Below are 19166 nucleotides of genomic sequence, written 5' to 3'. Positions count from 1 at the left end.
CTCGGCAGGTAGGCGGCCGGCTCTCCGTGAGGAAGCCCTCGCAGTCGGTGCTTCTAGGGCTGGGCGGGGCCCGCCCGAGCCTGGATCTGACCTCCCCCTCCCCCGGCTGCCCTGCGAACTAGCCTCGCCTGCTGCTGCTGCCCATCCCCCTCGCCAGCCGCTCTCGGTGCTCCCTCCAAAGAACACCTGGCAACAAGGCTGCCTGGGTCCACCGACAGGAACCCTCCATTCCTCGCCTGTCCCGAATCGTGCCTGGCCCAGCACTACCATGGGCCCCGAGGTCAAAAAGACCAGCCGCTAACCGGCACTATGCGAATCCGGTCGGTGAGCGGGAGATGGAGGCAACTGGAGCCTCGGGGTCGCCTTTGACCAGCGCCACCTTTAATTTCCAGGTGGGTGCTCTGGCAGTTCACGGAGCCTACACGAAAATTCCAACCTCTGGCAGAAAAGGGGCTCCAGAGATGCTTAGGGGGGTGGAAATGGCCAGGAGGGAGGATGGCCGGCCCTCCTTTGTTTCGCCTGGAAGAGCGGGGGATTTAATCATTTCCCTGTCCTTGGCAGGCGGAGGAGGAGAACTGCACAGCAGGGGTCCATTGGGGTGTGCGTGGCTCCTGGCTTTGCCGCTTTCTTCCTTCGGGCAGGAAGCCCCAAACCAGCCTCGAACCCCCGCTGCATCCCCTTCCTCCCTCCCCTTCCCTTCCCTGCTATGCATCTCCCTGTCGAGCCCCCAGAGAACATCTGTGTAGGGAGGATGAAGGGAGCCCCCAAGTTTCTGCTGTGGTGTGGAGAGCTGTGAAGGCCTGGCCTGAAAAGGCTAAGAGTGATGGCGGGGGATCCAGAAGTGGCCAGGCCAGGGACAGAGATAAACAGAAAGAGAGGGAGAGAGAGACATAGAGAAATACAGAGAGATGGGGAGGGGGAGAGAGACACATACAGAGATACAGAGAGAGAGGGTGGGAGAGAGAGAGACAGAGAGAGATAGAGGGGGGAGAGAGAGACACATAGAGAGATACAGAGGGGGAGAGAGAGACACATAGAGAGATACAGAGGGGGAGAGAGAGAGACATAGATACAGGGGGGAGAGAGAGACACATAGAGAGATACAGGGAGAGGGGGAGAGAGACACACATAGAGAGATACGGGGGGGGGGGGAGAGAGACATAGAGAGATACAGAGATGGGGAGAGAGACATAGAGATACAGAGAGAGGGGGAGAGGGAGACATATAGATACAGAGGGGGGGGGAGAGAGAGTCATACAGAGATACAGATGGGGAGAGAGACATAGAGAGATACAAAGAGAGTGGGGGAGACAGAGAGGGAGGATTCTGTGGTTCCCATTGTTTTTTAGCAACTGGTTCTCTGCCCTAATCACCAGCTGGCTAGGCATGGCTCGGGGGCTGTCATGTGACTGATGAAAGTGAGTGATGTCGAGTTGGCCACGCCCACCAAATGTTCGTGGAGAGTTTGGAACTTCAGCCTCGCTCTTTTAGCCCAGCAGAAGCACCAGACTGGGCCACAGCAACGCATGGCCGGGTACAGCTAGTGAGATGATAAATATTTAGCTCTTTGGAAAAAATATGTTCTCCAATTGTACTGAGTGATTTTGTCATACAGATACAGTACAAAATCCTCGGCTCTACCCTCCAAGGGGTCCTCCCGCGCTTCCTGGTGGAGCAGGGAGCGGGTCACCCTAAACAGGGTGGCCGGGCGATTATCTGATGATGCAATAAGAGCGGCAATATAATTATACTTCGCCACTTTTATCGCACCAGGTAGATCTTAATATTAGACCTTACCAGTGTTCGGTCAGATTCAGAATGGCTGGTCCTCCAACCGCTCTCCAGACGTCTTTTCCGGCACTTCATCTCCCTCAGCTCCTCGGTGAACCAAGGAGCCAGGCAAGATCGGCGCCGGGTCAGAAGCCGCAAAGGCACAACCCGATCCAAAGCTCCAGCGGCCGCCCTATCCCAGGCGGCCACCAGCTCCTCAGTCGAGCTGTGTGCCAGAGCCTCAGGAAATGGCCCAAGCTCTGTCAGGAACCTATCTGGATCCATCAGGCACCTGGGGCGGTACCACCTCAATGGTTCCGCCTCCCTGTGGCTGGGTGTGGCGGTTCGAAGGTCAAAGCAAAGGAGGGAGTGATCTGACCATGACAAGGGCTCGATCACTATATCCCCTATCTCAAGATCACTCAACCACTGACCAGAGACAAAAACCAGGTCTAGCGTGTTTCCCCCCCGTGTGAGTAGGGCCATGAACTAACTGGGTCAGGTCCATGGCCGTCATGGAAGCCATGAACTCCTGAGCCACCTCAGACACCTCACCGATGGATGGCAGGTTAAAATCCCCCATGACCATAAGCCTGGGGGTGTCAACCGCCACCGCGGCTATAACATTGAGCAGCTCGGGCAGGGCTGCCGTCACGTGGCAGGGAGCCAGGTACGTAACCAGCACACCCATCTGCACCCCTTGACCCCACTTCACAAGGAGGGACTCACATCCAGGCGTCTGAGGAACAGTGGCCTTCCTCGGACCAAGACCTTCTCTAATGACAACTGCCACCCCCCCGCCCCTCCCCTGTGTCCTCGGCTGATGGAATGCACGGAAACCGGGTGGGCACATCTCAACGAGGGGGATCCCCCTCCTGGCCCAACCAGGTCTCCGTAATACCCGCCAGGTCTGCTCCCCCCTCCTGAACAAGATCCCAAATGAGGGGGGCTTTATTTACCACGGACCGGGCGTTGCACAGCATCAGCCAAAGGCCCAGGGCCTGAGGGTCTGTGCAACCTGGGGAACGAGAGGAGCATTGGAGGCCGGTGCGTGCCACCACTTGGAGCCAGCGGGCGCGCGCTCCCACAACCTGATGTGGCCCCCTGCTCCTGCCATATCTGCCCCTCCCACCCACATATAATGTCCATCCACAACACAAGCTCTAACCCCCTCCTTGACCCCGGTTCCCGCACCTCTTGTGCCGTGCTCTTCAGCCGGTTCTGGCCTCCTCCCCGACAGGTTCTCCCCCAAACCCACAGAGCCCACCCCCTCCCAGAAACTTTTAAAACCTTATCTAAAAATTTCCCCCCAAAACCCCACAACCCCCTCCTCGCCACATGCCACCTCTCGGGATTCCAAAATCCGTCATCAAGGTAGGCCTTCGATAGTGAGGAGGGCCAAACCTGCAAGAGGGGGGAGTCTCACAGCGCAAGCAGGTCAGCAGCCGTAAACATCACACAAAACAGAGGTGGAGAGTCAACTGGTCAGGGCTTCACCAGATCGTCCAATAATACTGGGTCAAAGTAGATCTTCATATCAGGAGCTGGTTCACTGCCCTCTCACGGCAGTGAAAGGGGCCAGTGCATCCCCCCATGTCCGGAGGATAATTATCCCAGTCACCCTCTCACAGTGACTGGGCCAGATGACACTGACAATAAAGTCACACTAGTCCATCCTTTCATCTGGTGGATGACAAACAGCCCCCTCAGTACCTGCACACCGTTTTGCCCAGTTCTCCTCCACTTTGGGGTCGCGCAAGAAGCCAGCAGTTTGTAAAGTTATTAAAGACAATGGTGATAATTCCACAGGCACAAGCTCTTCCCTGGGATGAGAGTAGGGATAGCAGACAAAGAACCCAGTCCAAGGGTGGGTGGCCATCAAAGGCCTACACCCACCCATACCTGGGGGAAAAGGAGGGGGGAGGAGAAGCCACCCAAGGCAACCAATAGACCAACCCTGGTCAGCCTCCCACCTCTCCTGCCCCAAATCCCCCGTCTCAGCTCTGATGACAAAAAAACCCAGATAGTAGGGGTCACAGTCCAAAAAAGAGCAGATGGTAATCCTGAGGGCAAGGCTGTCCGTATTCCCCCCAATCACCTACTGCAAGCTCTTTCCTTAGCCGGATGGTCCGTGGCAGCCATTGCCTTCAGCCGCCGCCGCCACCGTCGTCATCGTCACCGGCTCGTAACCGGCACCCTAGACTCCCCCAGACACTCCCAGGACCCCCGAAAAACATCCGGAGAGCATCCCAGAGATCCCTGAGGGGCGAGGGGGATGAAGGCACCTCCAAGCTGCCGCCACCGCACAGAACCGCCAACCGCCGCCGAACCCTTCGGCCTCCACTTCTTCCGGCGCTGACAAGCCGGAAACAGCTGTTTCAGCAGGCCATCGCCCCATCTCCCGCGGTGGCTTCAAACAGTGAGTCCCACCCTGCCCTGATGTTCCGGAGGGCGAAAAAGCCCTCAGCAGGCAGGGCGGGCATTCCCCTCATTGGGACTGGAGCCGGAGATGGTTAAAATGGCTCCCGAAGACCCCGACACCAGCAACCTCTCCATCTCCTCAGCAGAGCTCAGTCGACCGCCGCCATCTTGGGACACGCCGGAACTCTTGGGACACCCCCTTGAGGACTGGCACATGAAATATAGGACACCCCATTGAAAATGGAATGGGTGTATAAATAGAATGGGTGATTTGCTTTGAAGGCCTTCCTTCTACATCCCTGTTGGCCTTTCATGAGGAGAATCTATAATAATTCATGGGATAAAATACTCACCCTCTTCACTCTCTTTTTGTGCTAGACAGGAAAATAAAACAAGCAATCATGTTTATTATAATGGTGAATACCTCATAATATTTCTATTGTAGAAGCCCATCTTATTTTATTGTTCTTTTCCAGAATTTTCCTATACAGAGAGTGGGTAAAGGAGTCTTTTCATCTCTAAGGTTTTTCTGATTGGATGGATTAATTTCATGGAAACCATCTATATTCCATTTCTTGACTCCAAACTCACAAACAGACAGATACACAGAGTATAACTGGACCAGTTATTTAGGCCTAGGCTGTCTTTCTGAGTTGTGGATTTCTGCGTAGGAAATCTATAACTGTCTTCTGTTCAAATAATCTATAGCTTTGGATCATGTGACACATTCCACATTTAGAGAAGTAAGTCCATCTTGGGAAGGTTTAAAAAAGAATGGCTGCATATGAAGTTCTGCTTAGTTTGTGATCTATGGTTCCATCATACAGGGAAGAACCATATATACAAACCACAGGAATGAACAACACTTGAAAAACTGTGGCAGTCTTGTGGAATGAATTTTACCTGATTTACATCATTGCCTGGCATCAAATCTGGAGAAACAAAGCCATTCTTGCTTTCATTACTGGATAGAAGCACCAGTATCTCCACTCACTGAAGAAATTGTTGCCTCTGCACTTGAGCTGCCTCTCCTCAGTTTCTCATTGTGGTTTCTTAAGTATATCTTAGGAGGGGACTGGGGAGACTTTATGTTGACAGAGGAATTTAAACTGTAATTCCCAAAAGATCAGCAGTAACAAGCTGGCCATTGTCTGCCCACTCACTCCAAGGGCCTTCCTCATCCTCCCGTCAGAAGCAGAGAGAATAGCAATGGGACTGGCTTACCTGTGGATGGCAAGGCAAAGGCAATGACTGCCAGCACAAAGCGGACCCAGACCTTTGTGATCCATGGAATTGTGGGAGATCTACCCACCATTAAATTCTCAGCAGAAGGGAATCACAAAGTGCCATGGAGTAGTTTTACAGAGAGCCCCCTTTCTAAAGAATTAATCACAGGGGTGAAATCCCTTGGACTACCTGGGATACAGGGTGTCGAGTCAGGGAATCAAAATGGACCCAGGGAAGGTGAGGGCAGTGCTGGACTGGCAGCCCCCCCGTACCCGTAAGCAACTCCAAAGCTTCCTGGGGTTTGCAAACTTTTACAGACAATTCATCCCTTCCTTCACTGAGGTCCCACTCCCTTTGACAGAATTGCTAAAAATCAGCCCGTCTCCCACCAAGCCAAAACCTAGCCAACCCCTAGCTTGGACAATGGACTGTCAAAAATCCTTGAAATGGTTGAATGGCCTATTTGCAGTGGAGCCGATCCTACAGCATCCTGACCCAAATAAGCCCTTTGTGGTTCAGGCGGATGCAAGTGACGTGGTGGTGGCTGCTGTTCTACTGCAAAGGGATGCCCAAAACAATCTACAGTAATGCCATGTGCTTACGTATCAAGAAAGTTAACGGACACTAAACGCAGATAAGCGATATGGGAGAAAGAAGCATTTGTGGTGCAATGGGCTCTCCTATCCTGGAGACACTTTCTAGAGGGGATTAATGAGCCTTTTGAGGTGTGGACTGACCACAAGAATCTCGAGGCGCTGAAGACCCCAAGGAAACTTTCTCCCAAGCAGGTTTGTTGGGCTCAATATTTCAAACGCTTTAACTTTAACCTGAAATACATCCTGGGGGGGGGGGGGGGTAAAAACCCTTTAGCTGATGCTCTCTCCCATAAACCCCCGTTTGGCAGCCTACGGGAAGAGATAGTTCATGCCATGATCTCAGGGACTCAGCCAGCCACCCAATCCTGCACCAGAGCGCAAACGTGCCAGGGATCCAACCTACCTGAAGACAAGTTGACAGCGGAGCTAAAAGCGGTGCTCTTGACTGATTCCTGGTTCAAGGAAAACCAGGCGGACCTAACCCTAAGAGACAGGTTGGCATGGAAGGGGAGTAAACTTTAAGTGCCCTGCAGCCTGCGACTCCTGGTGCCCAAAGAGGAGTCATGATTCTCGACTAGGGGGCCACTTTGGATTTTTAAAAACCTTCCATTTGACTAGGAGACAATTCTGGTGGCCAAAGATGAATGCTGATGTGGAAGACTATGTGAGGAGCTGCACCACCTGCGCCACCATGAAATCCAGACCAGGGAAGGCCCCTGGACTTCTCCAGGCTGTGGCCGAACCCACCAAGCCCTGGGAGGAGATTGCGATGGACTTCATAGTTGAGCTCCCTGACAATGGGGATAACAGGGTTATTTGGACTGTCATTGATTTATTCTCCAAGCAAGCACACTTCACTGCCTGCAACGGACTACTTTCAGCCAAGAAGCTGGCAAAGCTTTGTGAAACACATCTACAGGTTACATGGAGTCCCAAGGAGAATAATATCAGATCATGGGTTCCAGTTTACCGCTAAGTTCTGGAGAGAGTTTCTATGATCCATTGGGTCTTCTCAGGGGCTTAGCTCAGCTTTTCACCCATCGACTAACGGATCGGCTGAAAAATTGAACTCAATGGTGGAGCAATTCATTAGGTGTTATCAACACCTTAAATTATCAACTGGAAAACTGGGCGGACTTGCTACCGTTCGCAGAAATGGCTTATAATAATGCAGTACACAGCAGTACTGGGTTGACTCTTTTTCAGATAACTACGGGCATGGATTTTGTGCCAATGCCTGAGTTGCCTAGACAGCCGCCCACTTCTATATCCCTAACGAAATGGATGACCTCATTGAAAAAGGGTTGGGAGAATACTAAGAAAACTTTAGTGGAGTCAGCAGAAAGATATAAGGCCCAGGCCGACAAACGCCAGTCCCTCCAACCACCTTTCCGAATAGGCAATAAGGGGCATTTGTCAACCAAGTACCTAAGATTGAGATTACCCAGCAAGACGTTTGGACCCAAATTCATAGGTCCCTTCCCTATAGTGAAAGTTATTAACCCAGTGACTGTCCAACTTAGCCTCCCTCGCATATTAGGGAAAGTACGCCCCATTTTCCACAGTAGCTAATTGAGACCGGCCAGAGAATCTAACCTAAGACCCTTGCCAGCTGCTCCACCCCCTCCTTTGGTTGGTCAAGGGGAGTCTCATTATGAGGTGAAGAAAATCCTGGACTCTAGACTCTACAATTTAAATATTGAGGTAAGACTTTGCGGACTGTGCCCATAGTCCGTGGCCACAAAAAGTATTTAAAGGGGTTCTGTGGTGAAGATAAGATTGAGAACCACTGCGCTAGAGGATATATTTGATTAATTGAGGCAAGAAAAGGGAAACACAAAGGGATAAAGCTCTAAAACAGTATCAGAAATACACCCTCTGCATCTCACCTCCCAGAAGATTGTGCAGGTAGATAAGACATTGTACTCCGACATACTTACATAGATCTATTATTAGTTGAAGCAGATCTGTTCAAGGGGGAAAAAATAGAGAGGTTGCTTCAAGTGATCAAGGTATACTGACCCTGCCAGATAATTATAGAGATGATTATAGAGCTTGTCACCCTTACCCAGGACTATTTTAGACCATAACACCAAATTCAAGGAATCAATAACATTATTTTTTTTTTTAAAAAAAGGGATGTCATTCTTCAGTGTATCACAGCTGAAATGCAACTGTTCAACTGTTTCATCTGTCCACCCTTCTTAAACCCAAGGAAATAGGATTAATTAATGAACAGAAAAGTGTCTAACATTGATGGATGAAGTGATGCCCAAACTGAGCCTGTTCTTTCTTGATGAATCTGAGGGGCTAAAAAGGGAAACTAGCAGTATTTTGAACAAGATATTAATATGCTTTGCAATAATGCAGAAGGAAGTTTAGATGGTGGTAAAATTATGGAATCAAGAGAGGTTCATATCACAGTAGCATATGGAACTCATTAGCAACCCAGTAAGTTTTAATAATTTTAATATAGTGATGGTGTTTGCTTCAATTTGTTTAATTGAGTCTCTTCATTTTTATATTTTTTGTCCTTTCTTGGTATATTTGTATTTGTCACTTCTTTTTACTTGGGTGCCTGTGTGTAATGATAGTCAGGAACAGATATGCTATTGAACTCCAGGTCCCATCATCTAGAAGTCACCACTGACCATATTGGCAGAGACTGTTGGGGCTGCCCTTGAGAAGCTTCTGCAGTGCCTGTCTCTGCTACAGATGCTGTGTTAGGGCACTGAGGAATCAAGGATCCATTGAGGACCTGAATTATAGCAATGAGAGCATGAAGGGAATGGATGAAGGGAATGGATGATAGATTGCGGTTTCTTTGAAATCTCTCTTCCTACACCCCTTGCTGGTCTTTCATAAAGAGAATCCATATTAATGTATGGCTGGCGTCCCCAACCTTTTGGACCTCAGGGACCACCAAGTTCATAATTTTAAATCCAGCGGACCACTAATATGAATCCACTGTGCTGCTTGCTGAAGCGCCTGGACTCCCAGTGACAGGATGGGATCCTTCAGGCACTCTCCCTCCTCTTTCTTTCTCTCTCTCTCTCCTTCTCTCCTTTTCTCTTTCTCTCTCCCCCCCTCTTTCTCTCTCTCCCACTCATTCTCTCTCCGATTCCCTCTCTTTCTCTCTCTTTTTCTCTTACATTCTGTCTCTGTCTCTTTCTCATTCTCTTTCTTTTTTCTCTCTCTCTTTAATTCTGTCTCTTTCTCTCTCATTGTCTCTTTCTCTCATTTTCTCTTTCTCTCTCTCTTTCATTCTGTCTCTGTTATTCTGTCTCTCATTCTCTGATTCTCTCTCTCTCATTCTCTCTCTTTCATTCTTTTCTTTCGCTCTCTTTCTTTCATTCTCTCATTCTGTCTCTTTCTCTCTCTCTTATTCTCTCTTTTTCACTCTGTCTCTCTTCTCTTTTATTCTCTGTCTCTCTCTGTGTGTGTCTCATTCTGATTCTCTCTCATTCTCTCTCTGATTCTCTGATTCTGGCTCTGGCTCTTTCTCTCTCTCTCTCTCTCTCTCTCTCTCTCATTCTCTCTTTCTTTCATTCTGTCTCTTTCTCTCTCTTCCCCCCCTCTCATTTCTTCCCACCCTCTTTCTCTCTCTCTCTCTTTCATTCTCTTTCTCATTCTCTCTCCTCTCATTCTCTCTCTCTCTCTCTCTTTCTTTCTCTTTCTCATTCTCTCTCCTCTCATTCTCTCTTTCTTTCATTCTGTCTCTTTCTCTCTCTTTTCCCCCATCTCATTCTCTTCCCACCCTCTTTCTCTTTCTCTCATTCTCTCATTCTCTCCCCCTCTCTCATTCTCTCTCTCTTTCTCTGTCCCCCTTCTCTCCCCCTTTCTCACTCTCTCTCTTTCATTCTCTCTCTCATTCTCTCATTCTCTCTGTGTCTCTTTCTCTCTCTCATTCTCTCTTTTTCTCTCCCCCTCTCTCTTTCCCTCTTTCCCACTCATTCTCTCTCTGATTCCCTTTCTGTCTCTTTCTTTTTCTGTCTTTCATTCTGTCTCTCTCATTCTGTCTCTCTCATTCTCTCTGATTCTCTCTCTCTCATTCTTTCATTCTGTTTCTTTCTCTCCCCCCCTCCCCCTCTTTCTCATTCTCTCTCCTCTCATTCTCTCTTTCTTTCATTCTGTCTCTTTCTCTCTCTTTTCCCCCATCTCATTCTCTTCCCACCCTCTTTCTCTTTCTCTCATTCTCTCATTCTCTCCCCCTCTCTCATTCTCTCTCTCTTTCTCTGTCCCCCTTCTCTCCCCCTTTCTCACTCTCTCTCTTTCATTCTCTCTCTCATTCTCTCATTCTCTCTGTGTCTCTTTCTCTCTCTCTTTCTCTCTTTTTCTCTCCCCCCTCTCCCTTTCCCTCTTTCCCACTCATTCTCTCTCTGATTCCCTTTCTGTCTCTTTCTTTTTCTGTCTTTCATTCTGTCTCTCTCATTCTGTCTCTCTCATTCTCTCTGATTCTCTCTCTCTCATTCTTTCATTCTGTTTCTTTCTCTCCCCCCCTCCCCCTCTTTCTCATTCTCTCTCTCTCTTTCATTCTCTCTCTCTCGTTCTGATTTTCTCTCTGATTCTCTGATTCTCTCATTCTCTTTCTCTCTCCCATCTCATGGGCCATCTCATGTGTCTTGGGGCTGAGAGGAAGTCAAGCGTCTCCCCGAGAGACGGAGGTGCGCGGAGCACCAACAAGGACTGGAAGAAACGGCTGCGAGATCCAGCAAGAAATGAAGGTTCGCTCCCGCTCTGGAATATGGAGTGAATCTCCATCCCGCCTCCCTTTCCCTTGCCAGACGAGGAGTGACTGCCAACAGGAAGCTACAGCAGGGGGAAGAAACAGCCCGGGGTTGCCGCCACCCACTGCTTCGGCCAGTTTGCACCTCTCCCCCCCCCCCCCCTCCGCCGTGCACCATTGCCTCATTCCGGCTGGCGAGGGCTGTGCTGCAAAGTTGCAAATTGCACAAACCTCCCTCTACAGCGGAGATTTACAGCCCCACCATGAGCTGCCTGGCCAGTCCCATATTCCAGAGCTCTAGTCACAAGACTGGCCATTGCTCATCCTGGAGCAGCTCCTCCACCCTGGTGTGCTGCGGACCATTAATGTATGGGATAAAATACTCACCAGGTTCTTCACCACCTTCTTGTGCTAGACAGGAAAATAAAGCAAGCAACAGTATTTATTACAATAGTAAATGGCTAAAAAAAATTATTAGAGAATCCCATCATATTTCATTGTTTTCTGTAAGAATTCTCCTGTGCCTGTGCCACCCATTCCACACTGGAAGCATTCAGAGAAGTTAGTCCACCCCAGGAAGACCTAAAACAGAATTGTCATACATTTATGATTTGGTTATGACTGGCTGCCCACTCACCCCCAGGACCTTCTTCGTCCTCTCGTCAGAAGCAGAGGGAATAGCAATGGGACTCTCTTACCTGTGGATGGCAAGGGAAAGGCAATTGCTGCCAGCACAAGGAGGACCCAGACCTTCATGATCCGTGGAATTCAGATCTACACACCTTTAGACTGTCAGCCGAAGGAAATTACAAAGTGCCATGGAGTAGTTGTACAGAGAGCCCCCTTTTTAAAGGATGAAGCACAAATGAAAAGAAGGAACAGAACCAATGTGATGGATGAACCAAAAAGGATTAGCAAGCACATACCAATCTTTCTGAGATTACGTCAGGCCAACAGAAAAAAAGATCTTGTTTCTTTCTTTATTATTTATTAGTTTGTTTTATGCTGATCATCTTTCCTGTTAAAGTGATTCTGAGCAGCTTGCAAATTATAAAATAAATAAAAAGTAATTAAAACATTAAAACAACACAAATTATATCTATAAAATTGGCAAAAATTGGCTAGGCAAAGGGAATCACTTGCAGGACAAAGAGGAAACAGTTCTTCGTGGTTTATGAAGTTGTGGCAAATCTACACGCCATTAACTCCTCAGGACACATTGAGGGAAATAACAAAATGTCACAAAGAATTTGTCCAGTGACCCTTTTTTAAAATATAATGGATGAAGCACCAATCCAAAGAATGAGCAATGCAGCTGTGACGACTAAAGCTATAAAAAGATTACAAAGCAGATATCAACATTTCTGACAAAATATTAGATGTTTGGGATGCAGACTGTGGACTGTGAAGATGTTAGAAATTGTAGAAATGGCCAAGTTGGCTTCTTTGATTAAGTTTCTTTTTTCCCCCTTTCTATCATTTTCAAGACTTTTTCTTTATCTTTCTATATATGAATTGATTGCCAGGGATGTTTATAACTCCTGTAAAGGTTAAAAGTCATTTCTTAAGCATCTCCCGACCTACACACTTCCCACTTTCTATAAGTAAGTTTTGGATGAAATAGAACTAAGTACTGCTTCTCAACTACTTATTGCATTGCAGAGTTGATTATACTTGTATGTATATACTATATATATCCAATCATTGTATTCTGATCTAGGGAGAGATCACAACATATGTATTTAAACCTTGAATTATGAATATGCGTATTCATTAAAATAAGAGATAATTTATGATTCTTAAATCACTGGAAGTCCCCCAATCATCTCCCCCACCACGTTTCACCTCATTCTCAGGTTCTTATGACTAGTATCAAATGACCACTTTGCAATGAGGTCATTTATGGTGGCTGAATGGCCAGAGGTTTTAGAGCGCCAGAAGACATGCATCTAGCAAAGGGGCCAGTGGTGGGATTCAGCTGGTTCAGGCTGGATCGGGCGAACCAATAGTTAAATTGCTGGCTGGCTCGCCCCTTCTTGGAGTTCCCACGTGCCCCATTTTGGTTCCCAGGTAAGTACAGGGAGGCCACTTAGGCCCAAAATTGGGCATGGGGGGCAGGGCATCCCGCACGGCCTGTTTTCGCTCCCAGGAGGCTTTAGGGAGACCTCCTAGGCCCAAAAAGGGGTGTAGGGATGTGCGGCACGCCCTCCCGCGGCCCTTTTTTGCTCGCAGGAGGGTGCAGGAGATCTATCACACTCCCTGGCCACGCCCACCATGGCCACGCCCACCCATCCTGCCATTAGGGCAGAGAAATGGTCGTTAAATTATTTGAATCCCACCACTGAAAGGGGCTTTGTTCCTTCTGTAATCCTCAAGAACGGTGAAATGATCCCTTACCCCTACACTTACCAACATGGTGAAACAGGAAGATGTTGCAGAATTCAGAGTTTAGCTGATACCAGGGTTTCTACTGGTAATTCTGTATTCTAACAACATTTGACTTAATGTAGTCATGTGATTCTTATATTACATAGATGCATGCATATTTTATATCTCTCCCTACTGGAAAAAGACAAACAGATTTTGAGTTTGAGATTTTGAATTCTCAAACATTCCCCCATGCTCTGCAAAATAATAAAAAACAGCTAGTTGATACATAGGCTCCCATTCTTATCTGAGGAGTGAAGATGAATGAAATTAGCATTCTTTTGAATCCTGCAGTTTTTATTTGTCCCCGACAGTGAATCCAGAGCCCTTGTCTTAACATATGAATTTACGATTATGGTCTTTTCACAAACTGAATATTTCCACCTTTGCTAAGTACCACGCTTCCTGTTTCATTCAATGGAAACTGATACATTTAACCTATAGGAGGTTAGATTTTTTATAAAATATTTGATTTAGCTTAAGTTCATTTTCTAAGATTCTTTGAGATAGTTTGATTTGAAGGTATTGATTTTGCTAAAGTTTTTTTGGTTTTAGCCCTTGCGGTTGGCAGCCTGCATGATGCAATACAGAACAAGGACTCCTACTTTATCCTGGAAGCTCACATCCTGAATTTAGACTGCTTGTGCTTGAGGCCAATTTGGATTAATCTTTGCTTCCAATTTCTTCCCTGTTCTTCAAAGGCCACTTCAGGTTGGGCTCTGAGCTCTCTTCATCTTGCTGAGAACAGAACCGGAAGGGGACTTTTTGGCTTGAACCCTTCTCCCTGCCTGTTTTGCCTCAAGGTTTTCGCCTCTGAGTTAATAGCCACAAACTTTTCTCCTTGGCTGGCCCTCCCCTAGTCTCTCGCCCCGGCACAATGGCCAACTCTTTTGTCATTTTGTCATTTTTGTTATTTTGTTATTTTTTGCAACTCTTCCCCTTGCAAAAAATAAAAAAACCCAGGAGTGCTTCCCTTTGAACTGGGGGAACCGGCAGAGGTGGGAAAACGGCATTTTTTTAATTTCCTTTTCTTTCTTTCTAAATCTTGAATGGGATGTTTCCCAACATCTCACCCCTTTTTGGGGGGTGGGAATCAATGCCGTAAATTGTTCATTGTCATTAGTTATCGATTTGGATACCTGGCCTGAAAAGGGTTCTTCCTTCTCTCTCAAAAAAAAAAGCCAGAGGTGGAAGTCCCCCATTCCTTCTCCCTCCTTCTCCCTCCCATTTCACCAAGGCTGTTCCTTCCTTCCTTCCCCCTCTAGCTGACTTTTTGGGCCCTAACTGTCCCAGGTGTCGAAAAACCTAGGACAAAACCTCCTTCTGTGTATGGGCTGTGGCAAAGTGCCTGGGAGGGATTGGCCATGGCCGTTGTGCTGGGGTGAAAGACTAGGGGAGGGCCAGCCAAGGAGAAAGGTTTGTGGCTAATAACCCAGAGGCGAAAACCTCAAGGCGAAACAGGCAAGGTGAAGGGTTCAATCCAAAAAATCATAGACCCAAACAGAACATTCTGTGAAAGTTCATAGGACCAGCCCCTACCTTTTGGCCATGGGATTTAGAGCAAGCTGATAGAAAGTCAGAGGAGGGGACACCACCACCTTTTTAAGAGTTGGTGGAACCATTCTTTTTTTCAAGGAAGTGTTAACAACTGCCTAGACCCGTGATAGAGACCCTATGGCACACGTGCCACAAGTGGCATGCGGAGCCATATCGGTTGGCACGTGAGCTCAGCTCTGGCCCGCATGTGGGCGCTGGCCAGCTGATTTTCGGGCCTTCTGGGCCCACCGGATGTTGAGAAACAGACGGTTTCTGGCCTCTGGGGGGTGAGGAAGGCCCATTTTTCACTCTTCCCAGGCTCCGGAGCCTTTCTAGGAACCTGGGGAGGGTGAAAATGGCCTCCACCCCACCCCCCGGAGGCCATCCGGAGGCCGGAAACAGCCCATGACCTCTAAGCATGAGAAGACTGTGATAATTCTCTTATTCTCTTCTAGAAGTTGGAAAATGGCCTCCACCCCACCCCTGGAGGCCATCCGGAGTCCGGAAACAGCCCATTTTCCGACTTCTAGAAGAGAATAAGAGAATTATCATAGTCTTCTCATGCTTAGAGGTCATTTAGTCCAAGCCTCTGTGCAGCGCAGAACCCCCTGCAGATTCTCTGACTGAAGCATTGTTTCATTTACTTTAACCTTTCAACAATTTTCTTCCTTTCAAAAGAGACATTATATCTAACCATTGGAAGACTCTGCCCAGATTCTATGGTGGAGTTGAAATGGCAAAGGCCTTACAAGGCACCCTTGGCAAGAAGAGTTTCAGTGGTATCCCAGAATGCCTTGTTTTATTCCTCCTCACCTCATACATTTGTTTTTCTGGACCTGCAGCCATTATTCACGAACTGATCCTTGCTCATTTCATCATGAAAGCTTAATAGATATTTTTTTAAACTTATGACAAGAGAACTGATATTTATTCAGGTGAAAGTAATAGAATTAATCCTCAAAGCGAACACATCTTTTTGACTTTACGGAGCGAATAAGCAGCTTTTCTTAGTTTGCCAGCCACAGAAAGCTCCACTGGTAACCTGGATCTGTCACTTGGGGGACCTGACTTGATCAGGATTCTACGGCATGATTCAGTGTTGCCCTTGAGTTATTCAGCTCCAGCTCCTTTCACATTTCTCTTTTGACTTTGCCCATAGTCAGAATCTGAGTTGGAGCATGAAGAATCAGCTCCTGCTGAGCCTGTGGAACATTAGCCTTAGGAAGAATAAAATAAGGCTGATCAATGACAAACACCACCTGAGTAGCTGGAGCTGACAGAGAAGGATGACATAAGGCCTCCAATCTCCACACAAGACCAGTAAAAAGGATAGAGCAACTGAGAAGTTCTCTTTGGATATTTGCATTCTGGTTGCAAAAGTTGGCTGCAGACTGTATAAGAGACTTAGTTATCTCTGTTCTCTGTCCTGGAAATAAGACTTAGGTGATGTGTGACCCAGTATATTAATTTCACTCTTGAACCTTAAACCCTCTGACTGGCTGACACTCTTGACGTAACTCTTGAATCCTGGTCCAAATCTGAACATGTGAATATGAAACTGTTTGCAAACATGATTGCTGAAGCCACTGGCCATAAAAACACATGAGGACACACTCTTGATGTTGTTTCTTTCCTCTCAGGGAACTGATAATCCCAAACAGACAACTTGCTGATGCTATGAGAGAGGAGAAGTAATAGCATTTCATCTCTCTTATTCCCACAGAGCAGGCATGAAGGTGGATGCATGATCATAGTTGTTAGATTGACTTCTTGATTTTCTTCAGCAATGCTGTAGAAGTCATTTCTGTTACTTCATCTCTGATAGGCTCTTGGTAAACCAACCAACCAAGAGATGTCATGTAGGAACAATTTCATCAAGGGCTTAGTTCACCTCACAAGCCCAACAGTGCTGCAGATTCACCACCACCACCACCACATCATGCCAGGAAATATGCTGGAGGACATCCAAATCGATGAGTTGCCTTGGTCAGATCAATCAATCACATCTGCATCAGGACAGCTGTTAACATTTCATGGAATAGGGATATCAGGCAAAGATTTCTACAGATTTCCTTCCCCAACCCACAATCATCAGTATTGCTGTATGACAACCCAGTTCATTTCATCTTTACTCTACTTTTTATACTACTTCTTAGCATGTACCTTAAGAAAAGATAAACATCAATCTTAGCTCATCTTCCATTTACAAAAAGTTGTGATCTCCTGCATAATTTTCTGTAATACTATTTTCTTGGATTCTTATTAACAAATCTTTATTATTCTTTCCCATGCCATTCATATTTTCAGACATTTCCTACTATAATCTAGCTCCAATTCATGGACGTTTGAGATTAAAGATAAATTTCTAGTTTCTATTCTGGCACAGAAATATCCCCAACGCATCTCCCACAGTAAGAAATGTCTAATTAAAAGAATAAGCTCCCCCCGCCCCCAATTTCTTATCTGTCACAAAAACTTTTGGTAAAATAATAAAAGTCTGATTAGGAAAATGACCTTTTGTCGCGCCCCCCCCCCAACAATTCCTTAGGTAATCCAGAAGTTCCTCATCAGAAGTGGTGAAAATTAAATTCTACCTTTAACATTTAATATACATCATTATCAAGACGACACTTTTGACAGCTATAACCATTGTGCAAACCAACAATCCAGCTTCCCAAGATGCTGTTTTTTCAGTTATCCATCTCCATCTCTGACATATATAGTGTTCCCACAGATGAGAATAAAATAAATATGAAGAACTATAAAATATGAAGACAAGTGTTAATTAACCAAATTCAGATGGAAGCACGGGGGCAAAGAAGATTTTGAAATGTAACTTTGAAGAGATAAAAACCCAATTGAAAATTGATTTTTGAACAAACTATCTGGAAACTTTAAACAATTAGATATGATCAAAGGATTGGAAAGAAATAAAGAGATCCTTTTTTTCCTCTTTCTTTTTTAAATTGCAAGAAAAACAAAAAGAATGGATAATAAACTTTAAAAAGAGGAAAAAAGTGATGTATAAATAAAAGGGGAAAAAAGAAAAAAAGAAGTGAGAATAGCTACTTTAATTTGGACTGGACTTTAAATGTAATGTGATATTTTTAAACTGAAAAAGAAAAAGAGAAGCTAAGTAAGATCGTGATGTAATTGCAACAAAATGGATACTTGTTAAGCAATTGGAAATTGTGGATTGCAGAGGAAAAGGCAAAGCATATATTGCAGACCAAGCAGAGGCTTTCAGTTAAGAGTATGTGAGTGTGTCAGTGGATTCTGAATCCACGGAAGGGACTCCTTGTCTTGGTTTCAACAGCTCCATCCCACAGATGAGCTGGTGAATCTCTAGAGAGAAGCCCTTTCAAACCTTTGAAAATGCCATCAAGGTCAGGTGAGAAAACTGAACAACCCAACTAGGTTGTTCAATATATTCAGAAAATGACTGGCTCATCTTATCCAAAGGGCTTTGAACTAAAACTGAGGGGGGGAGGGGGGCAATTTTCATGACCTATAGAACCTAATTCCAAGCCAAAACCACTAGATAACCAATCAAAGAAGGAGGAAGGGAGTAAAGAGAAAAAAGAAATTAAAAAAGAAATAGAATGAAATAGAGAGTGATGAAAAGGATGGAAATCCAAGTTACAAAGTAAGAGATATAAGAAATATGCCCAAGACCAATAAAGGTCTCAAATGCCTATACACCAATACTCAAAGTTTAGGGAACAAACAGGGTCAACTTGAAGTACAAATACATGAAGGCAGATATGATATAGTTGCCATGACTGGAATGTACTGATAGAAGGATACAAATTATTCAAAAAAAAAAAAAAAAAAAAAAAACAGACCTAAGAAAAGAGGAGGTGGAGTTGCATTATATATAAAAGATCACTACATCTCCACAGAAATAGATAAAAACTGGGATGAAAACCATATGAGTCACTATAAAAAGGAAAACAAATGATATTGCTATAGGCGTAGGTTGGCCACCCAACCAAGCAGAAGAAATAGATGAACCCTTTGGAAATCAGTTATGTAGGAAACATGCCACAGAGGTAATGGGAGAGTTTAACTCCCTTGATATCAACTGGGAGACAAACTCTGCAGCAAGTGGGAGATCAAACAGATTCCTAACACACTTAGCTGACAACTTTGTCATCCAAAAGGTACAGGAAGGAACCGGAGGAAAAACTATACTGGACCTAATTCTTACTAATAGAGAAGAAGTGATAGAGGGAGTTGAAGTTGTTGTAACCTTGGGTGAGAGTGACCACGTCATACTGGAATTCAATCTAATGCAAACACAAACAATAGAATATAATCCAACCAGTGTCTTAAACTTTAAAAGTGCTGATTTTAAGAAGCTCAGAGAGAGCCTAAGCAAAATTTCATGGATAAAAATTCTAAAGTGGAAAACCACTCAAAAAGCATGGGAAAAACTGAAAAATATAATTATAAAAGCCCAA

General features: G+C 45.9%; 1 long non-coding RNA gene across 4 annotated transcripts in view; it reads right to left on the bottom strand.

Annotated features, from left to right (window-relative positions):
* LOC148115312 (uncharacterized) overlaps positions 1-19166 on the bottom strand; it is a 220588-nt gene that overhangs the window by 45580 nt on the left and 155842 nt on the right. For 2 of the 4 annotated variants that reach the window (XR_015732380.1, XR_015732382.1), the window contains exons 1-2: positions 11439-11574; positions 11128-11151 (exon numbers count right to left, since the gene is read on the bottom strand). The exons of the other annotated variants lie outside the window; for them this stretch is intronic. This is a non-coding gene — a long non-coding RNA (uncharacterized LOC148115312). Of the gene's footprint in view, positions 1-11127; positions 11152-11438; positions 11575-19166 lie in introns of those variants that run through there. 4 annotated transcript variants of the gene reach the window in all.

Source organism: Pantherophis guttatus, chromosome 2 (genome assembly GCF_059756535.1).
Source record: "Pantherophis guttatus breed Tessera chromosome 2, ASM5975653v1, whole genome shotgun sequence".
Lineage (NCBI taxonomy): Eukaryota > Metazoa > Chordata > Lepidosauria > Squamata > Colubridae > Pantherophis > Pantherophis guttatus.
Note: the sequence above shows the minus strand (reverse complement) of the source record. Positions and strands in the feature narration are given on the sequence as shown.